Raw genomic sequence first — 17096 nt, forward strand, 5'->3', positions numbered from 1 at the left:
TTGTCAATCCCAGGGAGGGCTTTTAGTGGCTGGAGGATGTCAGGGAGATAAATTCACCAGGGCCTTGGGGAAATGCTTCGAGTTCATTAAATGAGATGGTGGTGAAATCAGAATATTTCAAACCTCACATTTTTAATGATTTTTATTCAGCATTTTACGCCTTTTTCTAAATTTTTTTGGTAGATTTTTGTCTCAAAGGCCTTATTTGACATTCTGTGAAGATAATGGGACAATCTAATGCTAAACCAAAGGTTGCCAGCATGAGGCCACACCTCAGTGAGCCCCCAGCTGAGTTGTAATGCTGTCCTAATTCCTTAACGATCCTTTTATTCCAACAACCTCCAGCTTGTCCAGAAGGAGGTCTCTGCTTGCTGGGGACTGTGCAAACACAGAGTAATAAATATTCCCTGCCGTGCCAAAACTTGTGGCTCCTGGGAAGAGGCAGGGCAAGGGCACATGGAACGGTTTAGGGTGGAAAAACCCTCCAAGACCATCGAGTCCCCAGCACTGCCAAGGCAACCATGTCCCCAAGGGCCACATCCACAGAGCTTTGAACCCCTCCAGGGATGGGGACTGCCCCCTGCCCTGGGCAGCTGTGCCAGGGCTGGACAACCCTTTCCATGAAGGAATTTTCCCTAATATCCAACCTAAACCTCTCTTGGTGCAACCTGAGGCTGTTTGCTCTTGCTGCTTGGGGGAAGAGACTGAACTCTGAGTAGGAGGAGGAAGGGAGGGGATCCTCCTCTCTTGAGGGGGTGTGGGTGGTCTTCTCTGGGGTGCTCCAGCAGATACCTGTTGCAGTCCCATTCTTCAGTCCATCCCTTCTTAAAAGTGATTAAATCCATTAAATTTGCTTATAATTGCTGTTATCAAAAGCAACAATCTATATTTATTTCAATGCCGCTTTCTGCTATGAGCAGAGGCTTAGTACAGAATTTTACTAGGCCACTGATGGTTTAAATTAAATTTTTTTTTTTTTTGAAAATAAATGACTGATGAGACATCCTGCTCCCTGGATGAGTACAAAGCATCAGTGTGAAGGCATTCCCAATGCTGACACCTTTTGGGATCTCCCCAGGCCTTGCACTGGTGCAGGCTCAGGCTGCTCTGAAGTCCACAAAACCCTTTTGGCTGAGTGCAGGCATCCCTGAATTCCCTGGCACTGCTCTGGCACCCATCCGAGGGAGAGGAGCTCTCCTTGTCACTGTAATTATATCTGAGCTGAGCCTCTGCAAAACAAAGTGATGTCAGGACCAGTCCATCACGCTCTTCCAGTAAAAGTAAATACAAGACACTTCCCTTCTGCCTCTTTGCATGTGGAATATGCTCGGGAAAAAAAAAATAAATTGTGTTTTGAAATTATTGTTATGGATACTCGCTTTCAGTAATGATCCAAGGCACCACCTGTTCCTGAGGTCACTGCTGCCAGTGAAATGCACACGAGCCCTGGTGAGGGGATATCAGCAGCCCTGTTCCAGAGGGAAAACCACTGGAGACAGTAAATAATCTCGGAACCTGATTTTATCTCCCCTCTGTATTTATATCAAAGCCCTCATTTGGCAGTTGTAGGAAGCTAAGGACGACCTGGGGAAACGTGACAGCGCTGACAACAAAATGTGTGAAAAAGTTCCCTCAGCTAATTGTTGCCCTGTGAGTTTTCCAGTGGGAGCAGCCTCGCAGGCGCTGGAGGAAATGGAGACAAAGCCCTGCTATCATCTGCTGTAAGCTGAGCTGAGGCTGCTCAGGCACTCGGGGCTCTGCTGATTTATTGTGGCAGCTGAGGGGATGGAGCTTGGGATTCTTCATGTTTTTAATAATTTAGAATGTTGTTCTGACCAGCAGGGGCAGGCTAATATAGAGGAGTTTTGTGGGGAGGTGCTTTGACCCCTGGGGGAGCACAGGGGAGGAACCCCCCAATGCCCTGGGATCCTGGGGGGCCCTGCCAGCTCCACTGGGACTGGGGCAGCTGGAGAGACCTTTGGAGTGGTCAGCTATTGTATTTGCAGGGTGCCCAGATGAAGGAAGGAAGGAATGATGAACCTGACTCCACGTTCTCAGAAAGCTAACTTATTATTTTATGATACTGTATTTTATTAAAGAATACTAAACTAAACTATACCAAAGAATACAGAAAGCATACTTACAGAAGGCTAAAAGATGACAAAGAAAACTCTTGACTCTTTCCAGAGCCCCGACCCAGCTTGGCCATAATTGGCCAATAAGACAAAACAATTCATATGAAACCAATGAAACGAGCACCTGTGGGTAAACAATCTCCAAACACATTCCAGATGAGCACAACACAGGAGAAGCAAATGTGGTAAGAACTGTTTCCATTTCTCTGAGGCTTCTCAGCTTCCCAGGAGAAAAATCCTGGGCAAAGGGATTTTTCCGGAGAATGTGAGTGCCACAGACAACCACAATCCCACAGTCAGTACATGCTAGGGAGAAAGGAAGTCCTGAATTTGCAGGAATTCTTTCACTACTCTTGGATTGGCTCTGCCTTGCTCATTCCTGCTGCTGTTCAACTTCCAGACAGGGCACAAATATTCCATCTTCTACATACAGGGAGCCACTGAATTTGACCCAAAACCAGCTGGAAACCTCCGTGAACACTCATTTCATGGCAGGCAGCACTGCTCAGCAGCAGTCCTTACCCTCTGAGAGCCTCCTGGTTATCCACAGCACCCCTGGGGATCACATCAGGCTGGGATCTATATGATTTAGGGACTGGTCTGTACTGGTGGCACATCCCAGCCGGGTCCAAACCTGTTGCAGTATGAAAAGGCTGCATTTCAAACCTCAAATTGTTTCACTTCCAAATACCTATTTCAGATTTGCTATGGTTATAGAAATTCTGTAAAGAGGGCAAACAGATGCAGAAATTCAGGGTGACTTTTCCTTAAATTGGTAGGAATATCAGTGTCTTTTGCTGTTTGTAGGCCTTTTGAACTCTTCGATATTGCCAATTAGAAACTGGTAATTTCCTTATTGCTAAATTGTAAATGTTAATTAGAATCTCTTCCATTGTGCATTAACCTTAATTGATATTTTGTGGCTCTCATTATTTGTTTAAAATATTGGTTATTCTAACACAGGCCCCAGTCCATCATCTAATGATAATCCTGCTTTCAAAGCATTAAGAAAATGTTTAATATTTGACTTTTGTCTCTTCTTTTAACTATTTTTTTGTTTCTTTTTGTGAAGCAGCTGAAGTGTAGTTTGGAGGGGGTCTGTTAAAGTCATTCATCTCTGATTTAGGAACCTAAGAAATATTTGCAAAAATAACAACTCCCAAGTGAAGCCCCTTGTTCCCCAGAACAGCTTCCAGGGAAGGAAAGAAGTGTAAACACAGCTTGCCATCCCATGAGGGGATTTTTTTTTGTATTCCTGGGTCTCAACTCTTCCCTGAAGCAACAGAAACGGGGGAAAGGATCCTGAAGCTTCTTGACATTTGTAAATTTGCTCTTATTCATCTCCCTATCTCAGATTTCTCAGCTGGATGACAAATGTGTGCCATCCATGGAGTTCTGTTTTTTAGATGTCTCCATTTATTGGATGCTCCGGGGTGTTTGGATTCAATTGGAGCTTACAGCTTGCCTATGTTTTATTTGCATAATAAGACTCTGAATGACAGAGCAGCTCCAGCCAGACGTGTTGGCTCCAAACACTGCAATTGAAACTGGGAGTATTTTGCAAGAGTGAAAAAAGAATGAGACTGAGAGAAAGAGAGAGAGAGTCTGATCACGTGTGAAAAAGTTACAGGAGGGGAAACACCATTCTGAGACAGAAATGTCTTGGGATGATGATTTCCAGGAGCAACCTGGGGTGGTGGGAGGTGTCCCTTCCTTTGTAGGTCCATTCCCACTCAGAATAATCCATTATTCAATAATTCTATGGTTCTATGAAGTGCTTCTTAACTTTAGAAAGAGAAGCAGGTAAAAGGAGAGCCAGAGCTTCACATCCCAGCCCCAATTGTTTTCATGCTCTCTGCAGCCCTGTAGCACAACCCCACCCATCTGCAGCCTGCCCCAGTTCTCCAAAAGCAGCAGGGGAGGGCCCTTCCCTGAAAAACAGCACTCAGGCATCATGTACTCACCCATATATACATAAACAAAATATAAAATATAATATACAGCATTTAACTCAGATAGGTGTGGTTTCAATTTACAGCCTGGCGTGCCTGTGTGTAACTCCTCTGTGGAGAATATTCTATGTATTTTCATTTTTCCCCTTAAGAACCAGTCTGTGGCAATTCAGTGATGAACCTTTGGAATGCTGGATGTTTGCTCACGATGTTCCTGGGATCCTGCATGGAATGGGTGGTTAAAGTGCTGTTTTGTAACCTTTCAAACCCAGTTCCTGAGATTCCCTGGAAGAGGCAGCTCCAGTTGGTGTGAGCTGAATTGCAGAGACAAACCCCTGGGTTTAAGTTGCAGCATTAGTTGTTCCAGGCCATGCAGTTCCCATTTTCTCCCAGGCTGTGCTGGCTGGAATCATCTCCAAGTGGGCATGAGCTGGCACTTGATATCCCTGGGTTGGTGGAGCAGGAACATGGCATTGATTTCCCTTTTCCTATGTATTTTTGAATGGATATCTATAAACAAGAGCTTGGCAAACACTATGTGCAGACATGGAGAGCACTGAGCTTGAAGCATCTTTGACACTCCAAGAGTTAATCCAGAGCCAATTAGATTTATTGAGCAGTGCACTTTTATTTCTAAAATGTTTTCAATCCTCGTCAGGTGGGTTTGAGTTCTGCACTTGTGCCATGCTGATAATGGAGCCCTTTGTATAAAAACAAGACAGCAGAAGAATATAAGATTTTCCTTACGTTCTCCAGTTGTGGAGGTTATTGATTGTAACCATGGCCGTGTCAGGCAGTGCATTTTTAGATGATTACTTCATACCTCAGGTGATGTGATGCACCATAAAGATGATGGATGGTGATTTGCACTTCCAGGACTTCCAAGTGAAGCCTGAATAATCCCTGTGGGGTTTTTTTCACCCTCACAGCAATACCAAAACTGTTGGCCTTCTCCTGAAACAACAGAATCTGCCCAGCTATCCCTTAAGTGCTGCCTTACCCAATTCCTAATAATGACATTTATTTCCCATTGATTAAATTCCCTCTGGTGTAGCTCCTCCAGGCAGAGCAGTGTGTGAGCAGACATTATGAAGTTAGTAAACACTATAAAGTGTGAAAGCATTTGCTGCAGGAGCTGTAGTCTAAACATTCCAGGAGAAAGCAGGATTCTAGCTCTAGTCTTGGCTTTGCCTCTGAATATGATTGTAACCTTGGGCAAAGCTCTTCAGTTTGCCTCTCCTTAGTTGATTTAATTTGGGTAGCAGGATAATGAGACTCAGCAAGTCTCATCCCTTCTTTTTTTTCTCTTTTTTTTTTTTTTTTTTTTTTTTTTATTCCTGGGATGGTGGTGGGGAGAGAGTGGAGGGGATGGGGAGAAACTGGCTGGAGGATGGAGCGGGGAGGAGGAGGAGGGATCCACATCCCTGCTGGATTGACTCTGGAAAAGTGAGGCTAAGTGGTGCTGCTCAACCCTGTGTTTGTGGCTTGCTGGAAGAGGAAAATACGTGTAACACCAGAGAGGTGCTGCCATGGGACTGGGGCACAGCTGCTTGGGAACCTTGAGGGAAACAACATCCTCAGGATGAGAGCAAATGGCCTCAGGTTGTGCCTGAGGAGGCTTAGATTGGATACTGGGAGCAATTTCTTTGCTGGAAGGGTGGTCAGGCATGGCACAGCTGCCCAGGGAAGAGCTGGGGTGTCCATCCCTGGAGCTGTTCAAAAGCCATGAACGTGTGTCCCTTGGGGACAGGGGTCAGTGGTGGCCCTGCAGTGTTGGGGAATGCTGGGGCTCAGTCATCTTAGAGGGCTTTTCCAACCTAAACCATTCCATGGTTCTCTGATCACAAATTGCCAGGGTTATGCTGAGCTCCACCCCAGCACTTTCACCCCCTCTGCCTGGCATCACTTTTTATTTCTTTTACAGCAACACCAAACTATTTTCTCCAAGAAGTCCAGTGAACTCTGACTCTAGGACGGGTCTGCCTCTCTGCTTCCCACCTGGCTGTTTTTCTCTCTGTTTTCTTGTCCCCACTGGGAGATCCACAGACATTAAAGAAATTAAAGGCTTATTTCATTTCCCAATCCATCTTCTGGCAGAAGCTGCCCCGTTCCCCACTGTGCAGGTACGAGGGCTCCTGCCCAGTCATGTTTTAAAGAGTGGGGATTAACTGCTTGCTTGGGAGCGTGTTTGAAGCTGAAACCTTTCACTGTCAGGAAGTTGTTCTTCAAATTCAACCTGAATTATCTTTCTTAATCTAATCACACCACTCCCAGCTATGCCCAGTGAGCTGCACTAAATCTTTCCTTTCCATTCTTTCTGTTTACATCCTTCACGTGTGTGTTGACAGATATATTGCCCATAGGTATTGCTTGGCTTCTCTATGTGTATTTAATTGAAATGCTTCTAATTATTCCTCCCAAATCCACCCCTGTGGCCCCTGCTTTGTTTTTCTTTTACTTTTCCTGTGCCTGGTTTGCAGCAGCTTGTTGGTTAAAATGATTTGCAAAGTGTGTTCTATGCCCAAGTTTTGGGAAAGCTGGAGCAAGGGAAGGAGGCCACATCAACACGAACAAATCATTAATTTTCTAAATTCTTGCAGAGCTTTGGTGTCTGCGTGAGATTAATTATCCTACTTGTGTTCTCCTAATCTTCTGGCTTGTCTGTGGGTTGTCACTGGGAGTGTTTATGGGCTAAAACTGAAGGCTTCCCCTGCAAGATTTCAAAGTGGGTTGGAATCTCTCTCCTCACACAGTCTGAACCTCTGCCATCCTCCAGCATTAGCCACAGCACCAGCTTGAGCATGTTCAGCTCAGTTTTGATCTAATATTCCTTTTTCCTCTTTGCCTAGAGGGAGATCTAGAAAGGTTTCCCTGCTGCAGCCTAAAGCCAATTAGCAGCAGATTTCTTTCACCGGCACTGTTGAGGCACTCTGCGCCTTCCGTTGGCTTTACCCATGGATAGCAGAGGGAAGATGGAGAGCTGGGATCGAGGCATTGTGGAACTCAGCACAGCTTCTCCTGCACTTCCAGCACATCTCAGAGTCCCAGAGGCAGGAAATTAGGAATCAGGGTTAGGCAGGGTGAAAAAATGTTACCAAATACTGGTAGGGAAATAAAAATCAGGGACCAAATTCTCTGCAAGCTCATCCAGTTTATGTTTATGCTTTGATGCCTTTGGTTGTACATAGATGGCTGGGATGGCTCAAAAGTGCAACCAAACTCTGGCCAGGAAAATGAGGGAAGAGCTCTGTTCCACCAAATAATTGCTTTCCCTACAGACTGGCTTCCAAAGCCCCCAACGCTCTGTAAAACCCACACAGGCTGCTCGTTACCTCTGCTTGTTTAGGACAGAATCCCAAAACATGACCAGTGCAATTCCCTGCTCTCTGCTCTGTCCTAAATGGATCCCACTGGAGATGGAGCCACGGGACAGGAGGCTGAGGCTTGGGCTGGATGAAGGCAATTGTCACAGAATCCCAGAATGTTTGGCTTGGAAGGGACATTAACAATTATCCAGTGCCACCCCTGCCATGGGCAGGGACACCTTCCACTGTCCCAGGATGCTCCAAGCCCTGTCCAGCCTGGCCTTGGACATTCCAGGGATCCAGGGGTAGCCACAGCTGCTCTGGGAATTCCATTCCAGGGCCTCCCCACCTTCCCAGCCAGGAATTGCTTCCCAATATCCCATCCATCCCTGCCCTCTGGCAGTGGGAAGCCATTCCCCATTGTCCTTTCACTACAGGACCTCCATATATTACACAGAAAAAAATATTATTGACTGGAATAGCAATTTCACTGGGAAAAATATATATACCGTTGAATAAAGTAATTAAATAAATGCCTAAGGAAATACTTAAATCCCCAGATATTTGTCTAATTTCAATTTGAGAACATTAAAAGCCTGAAGCAAACTAAAAAAAAAAAAAAAATTAGAAATCTCCCATACTTCCCCTCCATGGCAAATCAGGAGTCAAGTTGTAAAGTTGTTATTTCTTTTTTTTTTTTTTTTCTGTTTGCTGTTCTGAATGAACTTCCCAACATCCAGAGCACATGTTCCCAGGCTGGCATCTCCCTGCTGCCCTTCCCCTGTGCTCTGCAGCAAAGCCCAGGAGGGTCCTGGGCAGGTGCTGGAGCTCCGGGGGTTAAAGGAACTGAACTTGTCAAGATATTTTTGCGTTGTCTGGAGGAGCTGTTTGTTGTGTCGTGGGTGCTGCAGGGTATCAGTCACTCTGAAGGAGAGGATGTCCAGGCAGCCCCTCAGCAGACAGTGACTGGCACTGGCAGTAAATCATTGTGTCAAGGCCTGGCTCTGCAGCAGCGCACAGGCAATCCTGGCGTGGTTGGGAAGGAACTGGAGCGTTTGGGATTTACCAGCCCGCCATGGAATGATCAATTAGGGCTCGTTAATTGCACTCGGTGGCGGGTGGGACAGGAGGAATCAGACCCGCCTGGCTCTGGCTGGGCTCACGGGGCAGCAGAGCCTCTCTCAGTGTGAAGTGGAACAGTGGTGCCCTTGGCACTCTGGGACATTTTTGGTACAAAGCAGGGAAAGGAAAGGTTTTTCCGTGTACTCAGGAAGGATGAGAGATTTGGGATCGTTCAGCCTGGAGAACAGAAGGCTCTGGGGTGACCTCAGAGCTCCTTGCAGGGCCTGAAGGGGCTCCAGGAGAGCAGGAGAGGGACTGGGGATGGAGGGACAGGACCCAGGGAATGGCTTCCACTGCCAGAGGGCAGGGATGGATGGGAGATTGGGAACTGGGAATTCCTGGCTGGAATGGTTGGGAGGTCCTGGAATGGAATTTCCAGAGAAGCTGTGGCTGCCCCTGGATGTGTCCAAGGCCAGGCTGGACAGGGCTTGGAGCAGCCTGGGACAGAGGGAGGTGTCCCTGCCCATGGCAGGGGTGGCACTGGATAATCCTTAATGTCTCTTCCAGCCCAGTGCAGCCTGGGATTCTGTGATTAAAGTTCTGCCTGAGTAGGCTCTGAAATTCCACATCCCAAAGGAATCAGGGCAGATCTTTAAAAAATATTGGATGCTTTACCCTCATGTATATCAAGGTTTAACTTTTTAATTTTTCTCAGGCAAGTGTGTAGCAAAGTATGAACATGTGGGTTAACGCTTGACCTCCAGATGAGAGCAAAGAGCTTTTCAGTTCAAGGCATAAAATCTAAAATTTAAAATCTAAAATTCAGTACATTCAGAAATGTAAAATTTTTCAATGAGAAAGCCAATTGAAAGAGCCAGATACCTCTGTTAACTTGCAGATAACATGGTCTGTAAGGAACCTGAACAGCATTAAGGGGCCAGCCCTGCTTTAAAGACAAAAAGCTTGGAATTTGTTAGGGATCAAGGAGGAAAGTAATGGAGTTGGACTTTGATGGTCCTTGTGGGTCCCTTTTAATCAGGATATTCCATGATTCCCTAGGTGACAGGTGTGAGGAGGATATTCCCTGATCCATAGGTGACAGGTGTCAGGAGAGGCTCAGGCCACCCCTATTTCCATCACCCTCGAGACTGAGCCCACAGATCCCTTTTTTCCACAGATAACTCAAAAAGTGCTGTTTTCCTTTCTGCTGCCTGCTACCCCGTGAGCTCTGCTGCCCCAAAACCTGAAAAATCCCCAAACCTAAACCCAAAACAACAAAACAATCCCTGGGGAGAAGCCAGCAGGGAGATTTCTGCCCGTGGGAGAAGCCTCACAAGACGCCTGGAAAGCCTCTTTAGTTTCTCCCAGACTTTTTCTTATCTGAGCCGTTCCTCAATCCCCTTTTTTCTTTCATCTTCTGCTGTTCACCTCATGTTCCTCCCACCCCCTGTGCTCCTTCCTTGGAGCCTTCCCTTGCCATTGATTTGCAGAGCAGTGCCAAGGCGTTTTGGCAGGGGAAGGGATGCAGATGCCTGCGAGATGCCGCCGGAAGGCTGCGGAGACGGGAGCAGGGAGGATCCTCGTGCCTGCCTTGGGTAACCCCAGCTCAGTAATTGAGGTGCCACTCATCTCCCAGCTAATTGTGCTCCAGCTCAAAGGCAGAGCCTCCCCTGGCGCCTCCTTTAAATAATTTGGATGTATATCCAGCAAGCTCTGTGTGTTTCATCTCCTCTCTTTCCTTGTGCCTATTTGTTTATTTATCCTCAGGCTCCCAGCTCCCTGCAGTAAAAAACAGCTACTTCCTGCATGGCAGGTAATATGAAAATGGGGGCTGCTTTTCCTTTCAAATGAATTCTGTGTTATTTTCATTGGATTTTTCCAAAATAGAAGCAGAAGATTCCTATCGCTGCCTAGGAAAATCATGGAGTAACTCTGGAGCAGTTTAAGGCTGCTAATAGGGGATTTTTGGGGTCAGCAGCCTGAGTCTGACCTTCTGTGCAGGGACCTTTAGGTGCTGGAAGTGACCAGGGGGTTTCTGAGAGGCTGAGGTGTTCCCTTCCCAGGGTGACAATCCTTGGGAATCCAGGGAAGCGCTGCCCACTGTTTGCCTGAGCTGTGTCCTGGTGTTTCTTCTGTGCTGTCCCATGTGCCACGTCCCAGTGCAGCCCAGTGTGACCCCACAGAGCACTTGGTGGCAAGGAATGCTTTTCCCTGGGCTAACGGGGGGGCATTTTGGGAGCCAAAATCACAGTGCAGGTTGTTTCCCATCCTGCTCCTCTGCCTTTCTTAGTTTTCACAGCATAACTTGATTGCTCTGGTTTAGTTACCTGAATGTCAAATTTTAGTTGAGGTATGGAATAATTTCTGCTGATTCTCCAATTCTCCTTCCCATCCCAGAAAATCCATCTTGGGGCTTTCTGCTGTTCATTCTGCTAATCCATTTGTCATTGCTTAGAAACTCCTGGTGCTGTAAGGATTGCTCCTTTTAAGGAGGTGAAATATATTTGTCTTCCTCATCAGCTGAGACACAAATCAGAAAAATCAGAGAATCAGAGAATCCCAGGCTGGCTGGGTCAGAGGGGACCTTAAAGCTCATCTTGTTCCAACCCCTGCCTTGGGTAGGGACACCTGGAGTGTCCAAGGGTGTGGGTGAAGATGGGTCAGTGGAATTTCTCCCCATCAGATGATGTCTTTACTGTGCCCTGAGCACCATTTAGAGACACCTGAGTTGCAATCACAGGCAGGGCTTGGCTGAGATGTGCTGGAGCAGGTCAGGTCAGCCCCGTGGGCTGCCCGGGCTAAAGGAATGTGACTCCTGCAGCTTGTCCCCTCAGGAAGGAAAGGTCCTGCTTTCTCCTTCTCTTCCTCCCTCCTCCTTCCCTGCTCCAGCCCTTGTCAGATCCTTCTCTTGTGGTTTCAACCTGGCAGAGAACTCCTTTCTTCTGAGCTCCCCACTGCCTCGTGCTGACCTGGTTCACGAGAGACGTCCAGGAGGCTGCAGGGAAGGGAGGGAAGGGCAGGACCGGGAGCTCTGTGCTTCAGCAGCACAAATCTGTGGATCAGCTTTGCTCCTGCAGCCCAGCAGGACTCCCCAGCTGAGGAAGGAGCAATTCCTGCTCTTGCTTCTGGGACCTGAGCTTGTGTCCAAACATTTTACTGCTTTCTGATGGAGAGAGTGATTTGCACAGGTCAGTGGTGGGGGTCTGTGACACCCAGGAGATACCCCAACCTTGTCTTCCTGGGACACAGAATTTCAAACCAAAGCACCACAGGAGCAGTTAGAAATTCCTGTTCTGTTGCCTGATTATTTTGTTTGAATCTTCATTGTTGCAAAGTTTGACAACACGCGAAGGGCCTCTGCACACCACAACACAACATTCATCTGCTGGCAGCTCCAACATCCATCTGACAGCTCTACCCACAATTATCAAATCCTTTATTTGTTGCCTTGTTGTAGCACTTCTGATGATTATTTTTATCCTTTTGTCTGCCAGTATCAATAAAAACAACAGCTGAGGTTCACACGCCGTGACGGGAGTGTGGGAGCTGGGGGCTGGCTCTGCCACGCTGCTCAGTGGAGTGATCACCAGCAGCAGTGGCACGGGCTCTGTGCGTTAAAGCCCTGCTCCATAATTGAGAAGAAGGGGCAGAAATTCCAGAAATGCAGATTGACAAGTGCCTCGGCTCCTGGGTCCTCAAGGATTGTCACGTGGCTGCAATCCTTCACTTGGTAAACACGATGTTTTGACACGGTTTTTTCATTTCTGTACCTTTAGTGAAAAGCTTTGCAACCACATGAACTGAAAAAAATGCAGGTGCCACTCCATGGACCGGATCAGTGGGTGGCAAGACATCTTTCTTTGTTAATAGTATTTCTTTACCAGTGTTTGCCAAGCTCTTTCTTTGTGCAACATTTAGGACACAAAAATAAGTATTTACGCAGATCAAGGAATTTCCCTTTGAGGGATGCAAAGGTGCCAAATATTTTCAGTAGATGAAATAAGCTGGAAGAACAAGTAACTGGAAAAATCACATCACTGTGGCAATTGACTGGTAAATAAAACCACGGGAACTGGTGGAATGATGGTGTTGGGATTACAAGGAATTTCAGGCCAGGATGGCTGCAGTCACCACTGCATTGGGCTGAGCGTGGGTCATTACTGCAATTAATCATCCTTAATTGAAGCATCCCTCTGAAGGAGTTCTTGTGCACCTCAGCAGTGGGAGGTGCTGGCAGCTCTCCTCCAGTTCCCTTTGTTCACAGGCCTCCAGGAGCACCATTTGCAAAGTTCACATTGACAAATCCCCGAGCTGGGTCCGTGGGGCCTCAATCCGTCACCAAATAACAGCATCAACATTTTCCCTGGCCTATTATCATCACTTCAGCTGCTGCAGCAATAGATCCTGCACCAATAAATCAAGGGGGATCATTTCAGATGGCCAGAAACATAAACAGCACTTAAAAAAAATGTATCTTCTAGGAATCTCCTTTCCTCTTGCTGTTGGTTAGTTTGATGAGGTACAAATAGCCTCATTTTCTGGGTTTGTCTCCATTTCCTCATTTACACAAAGCCAATCTGGTATTTCCCAGTTTTTATCACCAGCCACTCAATGAGCTACCACGTTCATTCTTCACTTTTTCTTTGCCTTTTGCTGCTCCTTTCAGTGAGTATGGAATGTCCTGGTGGTAGGAAATGGTTGTATTTCCCTGGGCAACAGGCGCTTATCTTTGTGCTTACAACACAAACCTGCCAAAGCCTCTCTTGCACCCAACAGCTCTCGCAGGAAAATTGGAAATCCTGCTCTCCTTTAGCGAGGAATTCACTTTGTTTTAAAGGCAAACTGCAGCTGCAACACCTGAATTATGGCATGGTGAGACTTTGGGTTACAGCTCCCTGCTCCATCTTGCCATTCCCAGCACCAGCCATGGTTTTATTCTTTCCATCACCAGCCTGTTCCCTCTTTCATGAAAGAGCTTTATGTGCTGAGTCCTGCCTTCCCTCCTTTCCACCCCATGTGCATCGTTAAAGGGGCTTTCTTAATTTCCTGTTTTAGGCTTTCCTCGGAGATTTCTCGTTCTGTTTTCCCTTCCCCATAGCACACAAATATTCCTGCTGGCTGGAAAGAGCCTGACTGGGCTTTTTCGCTTCAAGTTGGCAGCTCAGGTGATGACAATTGGCTCCCTCTGTGTGTTCCAGCTGCAGCTCTGGTGCCAGATGGCTCCACACACGTGCAGGGAGTTTACATTTCGTGTTCCTGGGTGAAAAATATCCCACTTGATGGTGGGGTTGGATACTCCCATCCCAAATCAGCCACTGGCCTTGGCAAAGCAAAGGTTCAGCTTTGTAGCTGGAACCTACCTGGCACAAGTTTATTCAGGCACCCACCTTGCACAAGTTTATCAGAGTGCAGAGAATTTGGGTGGAGAATTCAAGTCTGGAGTCTTGGGGATGACTTGAGAGGGCAGCAGCCTGCAGAGAACTGACTTGAGAACAGAACACTGGCTCCTTTTCTGGCTGAAAACGGTTTACTTTCCAAGATAAAACAAGTTGGGAATCAGAATCGTTGGCCCAATCAGAGAAACCTCCATGTCATGCAAAATGAAGCTTTTTCTTTCAATTTTCTATTTTTTTCCTATTTTCTTGAAATAAAAATATATTTAACAGAACATTCCCATCCAGCTCAGAGTCCCAGATGGATTTGGGTTGGAAGGGACCTTAAAGCCCATCCCATCCCACCCCTGTGCCAGGGCAGGGACACCTTCCACCACCCCAGGTTGCTCCAAGCCCCATCCAGCCTGGCCTGGAACATTTCCAGGATGGAGCATCGTGAACCAAACCAAAGAGTAGCTGGTAGAAAATATTTCCTCTAGTGACAACAATCGTGCACAGGCCTGAACTTGCAATATCAGCATGAGCAGGAGCTGCACAGGGGCCCAGAGAGAGTGGGAATTTGGAAAGTGCTGACAGAAGAGCAGGAAATATGTTCCAGATATTCCCATAGTTACCTGGGAAGAAGTAGGAACCCAAATAATGTTTGAGTTAATGTTGAAGAGAGGAGCACCACAAAAAAAATTTTCCAAATTCTGTATTTTCAGTGCTTTTTCATTCCGGATGTTGGAGTTTACAGTAGACAATGAAGGAAGTTTTCTAACCTTTCCTACTGCCTGAATTTTATCCTGGAAAACAACTGCTTTTCTGATCACCTGCAACTCAGCACTCAAACCTCTGACCTATATTCAAATGAAAAGTATAGAACTGAAAAAAAAAAAAATCAGCATTTCTTTCACCCCTTGAGTAAACTGGTTTGACAGCTACATAAAATGATTTAGTTTTTTGTAATTCCAAGTATAGCAGGATTAGCCCTTCATCCTGTTGTTTCAGGATGTCTGCATTAATTATTTCTAGTCCTCTTTAATTCAACACTAAACTCACATTTTCAGTTCAAGGGACTGGCCTGTTCCTAAATCATGTAAATATTATTCAGAACTAGGTGATACCCACGTGCAGAGCTGCCAAAGCACACTCATTTATTTTTTAACTTCTTAGTCAGCCAGGGAGCAAAACAATCCATGATTTATACAAGGCATTTAATGAATTTCATCCTTTCCCCGTTGGGGTTTCAATATTGCTGAGACACGGGCACGAGGAGAAAGAACAACAGCAGAAATCCCTAAGAAATGATCCTCCTGCATTCCTGAATTGTTCTGTTTGTGTGTGGAAGGGCCAAGCTGCTGCTTTTCTGTTCAAATCCTAAACTCCACAGGGCTGATTAACGCCCAGAGTGCCAAGGAGGGATTTGCTTTCTAGGACAAAACCATCCCTTTGAGGAACGTTCCCTGCTGAGCTGCCCATCACCTCCCAGCGCAGCAGGATCCACCTTTAATCCTCTCAAAACTTCCTGAAATTGTGGTTGGATTTCCGGGGATGCTGAGCACAAACTTTGTGTAGGTGGGAAGTTCAGTGGGTCTGGTGTGAGGAGCTGGGGTTCAGGGACACAGCTGGACAGGTCTCTGTGCACCTTCCCAAGCTGGGATTGCTGGGTGAGGAGCTGGGATTCAGGGGCACAGCTGGAAAGGTCTCTGTGCACATTCCCAGGCTGGATTCCTGGGTGAGGAGCTGGGAGTCAGGGGCACAGCTGGAAAGGTCTCTGTGCACCTTCCCAAGCTGGGATTGCTGGGTGAGGAGCTGGGATTCAGGGGCACAGCTGGAAAGGTCTCTGTGCACATTCCCAAACTGGGATTACTGGGTGAGGAGCTGGGAGTCAGGGGCACAGCTGGAAAGGTCTCTGTGCACATTCCCAGGGTGGGATTGCTGAGTGAGGAGCTGGGATTCAGGGGCACAGCTGGAAAGGTCTCTGTGCATATTCCCAGGCTGGATTCCTGGGTGAGGAGCTGGGGTTCAGGGGCACAGCTGGAAAGGTCTCTGTGCACCTTCCCAGGCTGGATTCCTGGGTGAGGAGCTGGGGTTCAGGGGCACAGCTGGAAAGGTCTCTGTGCATGTTCCCAGGTTGGGATTGCTGGGTGAGGAGCTGGGGTTCAGCGGCACAGCTGGAAAGGTCTCTGTGCACATTCCCAGGGTGGGATTGCTGAGTGAGGATCTGGGATTCAGGGGCACAGCTGGAAAGGTCTCTGTGCATCTTCCCAGGCTGGATTCCTGGGTGAGGAGCTGGGATTCAGGGGCACAGCTGGAAAGGTCTCTGTGCACCTTCCCAGGCTGGATTCCTGGGTGAGGAGCTGGGATTCAGGGGCACAGCTGGACAGGTCTCTGTGCACATTCCCAGGTTGGGATTGCTGAGTGAGGAGCTGGGATTCAGGGGCACAGCTGGACAGGTCTCTGTGCACATTCCCAGGTTGGGATTGCTGGGTGAGGAGCTGGGATTCAGGGGCACAGCTGGAAAGGTCTCTGTGCACATTCCCAGGTTGGGATTGCTGGGTGAGGAGCTGGGATTCAGGGGCACAGCTGGAAAGGTCTCTGTGCACCTTCCCAAGGTGGGATTGCTGGGTGATCCATGGGCAGGGCAGTGGTTAAAGTGAATATCTCAATTTGTCCATCATTCCAAAGGTCAATATCCAGAATTCTGGGGCTCTGTGGATAGAGCTGATGTCCCCACATCTCCAAAAAGCCTCACTTAACCCAAGCTTGTGCTGCTGCATTTCAGAAACTCAAGACTTGCAGTTACCCATCTCAAATCCTTCCCATTTTCACAGCCCGTGATTCCTCATATTTTCCTTTGAGGTGGGAGGGGCAGAACTTTCCCAAATTGAGAGCAGCCTGATGGCTTCAAATCTGTGCAACTGTTCCAGCCTGAGCGTGGATTCTCTTTAAAACTGAGACTGGAGACAAAGTCCTGCAGAGCTGGGAGGTCTCTGTGGGTTTTTGAGCTGACACAAACTCTCCAGCTTTGGTTTCTGTGACCTGTGCATGGTTCTGGTTCCAAACAGCAGCCAGCTCTGGAATTCTCTAGGATTTCTGTTTGGGAGGTGGAGTTTTATCTCAAGTAATTATTACCACAGGGGTATTTTTTCCCCAGCTCAGAGGAATCCCACGGAGCACAAACTAAGCAGATGTTATAACTGCAGAGGTCTACAGCAGATAAATAATTAGAGATCACAATATTTATCTCCAGTAATAGCCATCCTT

The sequence above is a fragment of the Motacilla alba genome, chromosome 7, assembly GCF_015832195.1.
Source record: "Motacilla alba alba isolate MOTALB_02 chromosome 7, Motacilla_alba_V1.0_pri, whole genome shotgun sequence".
Lineage (NCBI taxonomy): Eukaryota > Metazoa > Chordata > Aves > Passeriformes > Motacillidae > Motacilla > Motacilla alba.